This window comes from Danio aesculapii, chromosome 16 (assembly GCF_903798145.1).
Source record: "Danio aesculapii chromosome 16, fDanAes4.1, whole genome shotgun sequence".
In the NCBI taxonomy this organism is placed as follows: domain Eukaryota; kingdom Metazoa; phylum Chordata; class Actinopteri; order Cypriniformes; family Danionidae; genus Danio; species Danio aesculapii.
Genome location: NC_079450.1, coordinates 51961129 through 51966957, shown reverse-complemented (window position 1 = coordinate 51966957; position 5829 = coordinate 51961129). Strand labels below are relative to the sequence as shown.

At 36.6% G+C, this 5829-nt stretch overlaps 1 long non-coding RNA gene across 1 annotated transcript; it reads right to left on the bottom strand.

Moving 5' to 3' along the window:
* Positions 1 to 322: 322 nt before the first annotated feature.
* On the bottom strand, positions 323 to 2042 carry LOC130242974 (uncharacterized). Its single transcript, XR_008839113.1, has 3 exons — positions 1952 to 2042; positions 744 to 864; positions 323 to 391 (listed from the first exon to the last, which is right to left on the bottom strand). It is a non-coding gene; the product is annotated as an uncharacterized LOC130242974 (long non-coding RNA).
* Positions 2043 to 5829: the final 3787 nt, after the last annotated feature.

Here is a 5829-nt window from a genome sequence, read left to right as displayed (position 1 = left end):
ATATACGGACACTTTTCTGCTTGTGGGAAAAGTTGTTAGTGATGAGCTTTGGTTCATTAAGTAACTTACTCATCACCACCTGCATGTGGCTGTGTTAACGTGTCTAACTGTGTAACAAAATATGTGTAGATGTTGGTAATTCAAAATACAGACATATTACCTCTATAAATTAATGAAATACGGTAGTTTACCATAAAAATGAGGAATTACTTTTACGGTGTGTACCGTATTTTTTACGGTAAAGTACTGGCAACCACAGCTGCGTTTTTTTTTACCGTAAATTTTACAGTGTACCTGTTGAGCATTAGAAACACACATTTACCTCCTTTGACCCATCTCCTGCTGCACAGCTGACCAAAGCATGCTCCTGTTGTTCAGTCTCAGAACAAACCTGTAAAATATGAAAGATTTGTGTAATCAGATTAACAAAAGGTCAACTATACAATGTAATAAAACATTTAAGGAAATTTTTAAGAAATCAATTAGTTCGACCTCAGAACAAACCTGTGTGGATTCTAAATCAAGTACTAACACTTCTCCACATGGTTGAAAAACTGTTTTTACTGTAAACTCTGTAAATGTCTTTAAATTATAGTAAAAGGATTATTTCAATCTGTTAATACCTTTCTTCTCCAAGGCCAGTCAGAATCTCAATAATTATACAATATCTCTTCCCCAGGACTTACCCCAGTCAGGGTAAAAGTTAAAACAATACTTAAAACATAGACAATTGTGTTACTCACCTTTAAATGAATTTATATATTTTATTTCAAATCCATCCTTATCTTTGAGCATGGATGAAAAATATGCAGCTTCATCTTTTGGTTTTAGTTTAGCCCTCCAGGACCATGTTGCTGCCATTTCCTGCAAAAGCCAGATGATGTATTTTGTCACTTTATGTAATTATAATAATTCTGTTTTTTTATCACTGACCTAATCAATTATGAGATTATACTTTTATTTGCTGTAGAGGGCTTAAATATAATCAACAGGGATAATTTTGTACTACTTGCAGGTCAGTAAATAGCACCAGTGAAACAGGAAAAACATCTTAGACCTTACAAATGTGTTTAGTATTTTTAACAATCTGAAACATGCTGCTTTTCTACTTCTCAACTACACTGTGACTGTCACTAAAGGCAAACATTATGATTATAACTATCAGACTTTTATATACAGTATATAAAACCTCTACAGAGACCTACAGCAAGGCTAAAACTAACAGCCGGTCTGACAACACTGATTAATATTACTGCACAATTACAGGAATAACCTTCACAAAGAACTGTAAGCAATTACAAAGGACCTGATTTGGGATCTGACACACAACATAGTTCACAATTAAACAGCTGTGTGCCCTAAAAAACATCAAGTTCCCCATTCCCATATGAAAACTACTGTAATGGACTACTGTACTATAGTAAACTAGAGTAATAATCCTAGATACAATAATGTTTTTTAAACTTACCATAGTAAAAATTAAAGAATACTATGGTTTATCAACTCACAAATATTACAGGATACTGAAGTGCATTAACAAAGTGTAGTAATCACTTTAACATACTGACGTAAACTCCAATTTACTACGTCAAATACTACAATATTTTTCCATGTGGCCTTTCGTACATTAACCCAATTATCACTGAACTGCCCAGATAGCAAAATAAATTTGACCTCAATCTGGCATCACGAGTTATTTAGCCATTAGCCATTAACTTTTAAACCCAAACCATACATAATACAAGCGATTTAATTATTGATTATATGTATTTGTCAGACTAGTAAGTTAATTGTTAATTACTTATACATCCTCATATTCCTTATAGGTCGTGATAAAACGCTAGATAAAAGCTTACAAACGTGACCAAAACTAGCCTGTTTAACTGCTTTATAACGTTAACTAATATAATATAAGGTTTTATTGTTTATTGAGTTTTATCATTAATCTTACCTTAAGTGTCTTCAGAGTGGCGCGCTCATTATCTCAGCCGGAAGTGACTCGGTCGGAGGTGGAGGAGGTGGAAGAAAATGATTCCAATGATATTGCTTCTCTGTATTTTAATTTTTATTGTTGTGGTGTGGACTTTGTTATTCCTTTATATTTAGAACGATTTTACAAACATATCTTTATCGTTATCGTCCTTTGTGTGAATAGCGTAAAACACAGCGCTTAGACAAAACCCGAATTTATGAGGACTTCTCACCCATCAGCCAATCAAAACCCGCGATTCCATACACACATGTGAATATTCATAAGGAGGTGCAGTACCAAGACCCACCTACAGGGGCGCAGTTCCGATACACACTGTTAACACAAAGTCTTATGATTGTGAACTATATGGACTTTTGGAGAAAATTTGAATTTGAGCTCCTTACACATGTAGAAGCACTTCTACATTGCTTGAATTATGAGGACACCGGCACTGTCCTCATAATAAAAAATGTCCTCGTAGTGTGGCGTGTATTCATATGAAATGTCCTCTCAAATCACAAAAACCCACACACACACACACACACACACACACACACACACACACACACACACACACACACACACACACACAAACACACACATTCCAGTTGGCACAAAACATCATTAGACGTTAATATTAGGTTATATTTAGATCGTGACATCACGTGACCAAAATTCAATGTCTAGCCAGCTTCTTATGACACTGTTATTATGATGTCCATTATCAACGTCAAATGACATTGGTGTTTGGTTGATTTTAGGTTGTGTTGGAAAGTGACCAAAATTCAACGTCGAGCCAACATCTTAAACCAAATACATTACCAAAATCAACCAAAATCCATCGTCTGATAGACGTCATAGTAGTAATGTCCACACAACGTCAAGCTGTAACATCATTAGACGTTGATATTTGGTTGATTTTAGATTGGAGGTTGGACATTGGCCTGATGTTGGATTCTGACGTCAATCCCATTATCATTTCCAAACATAATGTACAACGCCAATTTGATATCATGTTGTCGTCCTGTGCCTGCTGGAATACATATAAGTGCTAAAATGAATTTAAACAAATACTAAGATAAATACTACAATATAAAATCATTAATAAAAGGTAACATTTTCAAATAATGGTCCAACAGTTCATGTTAGGTAATGTATTTGCTGACATGAACAAATTATTAACATTGATTACAGTATTTATTCATCTTTGTTGACGTTAATGTAAATAGAAATATTTGTTGGTAGTTCTTGTTAACTCACAGTGCATTAACTCGCAGTTAATAAGATAAATACCTAAAATTAAAAAAGATGACTATAAGCTAAAATTAATAATCACTTATATAAATATATAAATACAAATATTAATGCTGCAATGAATGAACAAACATTTGTTTGGGGCAATTTTGAGCTTTATCTATGCTTTTATTAACATTCTAACATTAACATGGTCGCACTTTACAATAAGATTTCATTAGTTATGTTTTTAATAAGTATGAACAATAGATTTTTAATCATAATTCAACATTTACGAATGCCTTATTAAATCAGGCACACAACATTATAATAAGTCGTTAATATTAGGTTAGATTTAGGTCGTGATGTCAGGTGACCAAAATTCAATGTACGTTATTTTGAATTCCAATAGCGGCGTTGAATGACATTGATGTTTGTTTGGTTTTAGGTTTAAGTGAACAAACTCCAACGTTGAGCCAACATCTTAAACCAACGTCATATTGACGTCAAATACTGACATTTATTCGTCAGGTATAGGAACCAAAATCCAACGTCTGATAGACGTCATAGTGGTAACGTCCGCACAACGTCAAGCTGTAAGATCATTAGACGTTGATATTTGGTTGATTTTAGGTTGCGTTGGAAAATGACCAAAGTCCAACGTCTGTCTGAGGTTGAACACTGACGTCGGTTTGACATTAAGTTCTGACAACTATTTTAATTGATAAGGCGCTAAGCTCTCCCCAAAAAGTCGCATGTACATCATACTGTACATCAGTTTGCATACTACTAACGTAATCATGTCCAACCTTTTTGTTTAATAGCCTATGTTTAATAAAGGGGTATTTATATTTACACTATGCTTTATTTTTACTATGCACTACGCTATACTATACTATGCACTATGCTTTACATGCTTTATTTTGCATGTCAGTTTAACTAAATGTATTGCTGTTTAAATACAGTAAATCAGTATAGACGTGTAGTGAATTTGCAGAAATCTCTCAGATGTAATAAACTCTAAAATAAAACTCAAAAATATCTGTGATTCTGAACAAGAAACAAATAAACGATCACATTAAATTGTTACATTTAAAACAAAGGTGAAGCAGATCGGTTTTACTGTACAAGGGAAATACCTCACACTTGCGGTGCTCAATCATTTGCCATTGGTTCGCAGAGGGGTGATCTGTTCTCTTAGGCTGCAGGTGGAGAGACTGGTGTAAGAGTACTGGGCCGCCTGTGAGTACTTTGAGTTGGGGGAGGGGCTGACGACATCACCTACAGCTCGTTAAGAAGAGTAGGAACGGTACAGTATGGACATATGAGAGTCTATAAAAATCTCCAGTAAGAGAGATTTCTCACTAGTCGCTTTTTGAAAATTAGTCACTAAGGGGCTCTAAAAAGTCACTAAATATAGCAGCATAGGCTCATTCTGAAAATGTAGCCCTAAATACGTTTCTAAAGACTGCAAATTATGTAGCCAGAGGTACGTAGGGGTGCATTTTATTATTTAAACGAATGCTACAGGGTGGTGTGACGCCATTTCTTTTAGAGCTTACCAGCTGACCGCTTACCTCTGTGTGGACAGCTTTCCCACTGTAACCAGTTTGTCCCGGTTAGCTCGCCATGTACGTTGGTGGACTTGAGAGGCAGAGAGGAGTTGAACATGACGGCGGGGTTCGAGTCCGGTGAAGAATGGTTCCAGAAAGCAGATAAGACAAAAACAGTATCCAAAAGATAAAATAAACAAGTAAATAGCAGGGTGAGAATGTGGTAAAATCTGAAAACGTGGTAAAAACCAGACGAGGGCTTTTCTTTTTCTGGATTGCTTTTGAAAATTGTTGGTTGGGTTTAGGGAAGGAGGAGGGTGGGTCAGTCGATTGGTCGGTTTGTCAGTCAGTCAAACAGTCAGTCAACAGCGGCCTCTGGTGGGTTTACGCAAGAGCAGCAGGCGCGAATGACACTCGCGAGAGAAATTTGAGATCTCAAAAAGCCTACACAGTGGCCTCTAGTGGATTCACAAAAACTGCACAAAAACTTACCTCCTAGGATGTATTTCGCAGTCTCCAGAAATGTATATAGAGGTATGTTTGCAGAATGAGCCTGGGTTGAAATATAGTGACAAAGTCGCTAAGTTGGCAACACTGCTGATGTCAACCCAATTTTCATTTCCACTCAAATTGCAACGTCCCACGATGGTACATCGTCAATCGGATGTCCTATGCCTGTTGGGTGTTAACAATAGTTTAGGCACCATGAGTTAACATGAACTAACAATGCAGAACTGTATTTTTATTAGCTAATGTAAACTAACATGAACAAATACTGTATCAAATGTATTGTTCACTGTTTGTTCATGTTTATAAATGAATTAAGTAACATTAACTTATACAACCTTATTGTAAAGTGTTAGCGATATCCATTGGCGTAGTGGACAAGGGGCCCCACGCGATACCCCCCTCCCCCTCAGTATGTGTTTGCACACCCATCCCCCCCCCCCCCCCACCATATTAATATTAGCATAACCCCCCAACTTGGCGTGATTTCCGGGACTGTCACCACCTACCCTCCCCACTGAGCTTGGTTTCCGTGACCGTCAGAACCCCCCCCCCCCCCCCCCC